Here is a 209-nt window from a genome sequence, read left to right as displayed (position 1 = left end):
ACCAAAACCAGTTGGAAGCATTGCAAACGGATCGTTTTTTCAACTTATTAAAGTTGAACAGACACAACTTTTGCTCGAATCTGAGGGCTTGTACGTTTGGGAATACTTTAAGACACTCGGCGACAGAGTTGACCTCTTTCTTTCGTGCTCCGCGCGTGAATCGAAATGATGACGAAAGTGTTGATGTAAACTGTCAAAATTGGCCAATC

This window comes from Montipora capricornis, chromosome 14, assembly GCF_036669925.1.
Source record: "Montipora capricornis isolate CH-2021 chromosome 14, ASM3666992v2, whole genome shotgun sequence".
NCBI classification, from domain to species: domain Eukaryota; kingdom Metazoa; phylum Cnidaria; class Anthozoa; order Scleractinia; family Acroporidae; genus Montipora; species Montipora capricornis.
This window is presented reverse-complemented; position numbering follows the sequence as displayed.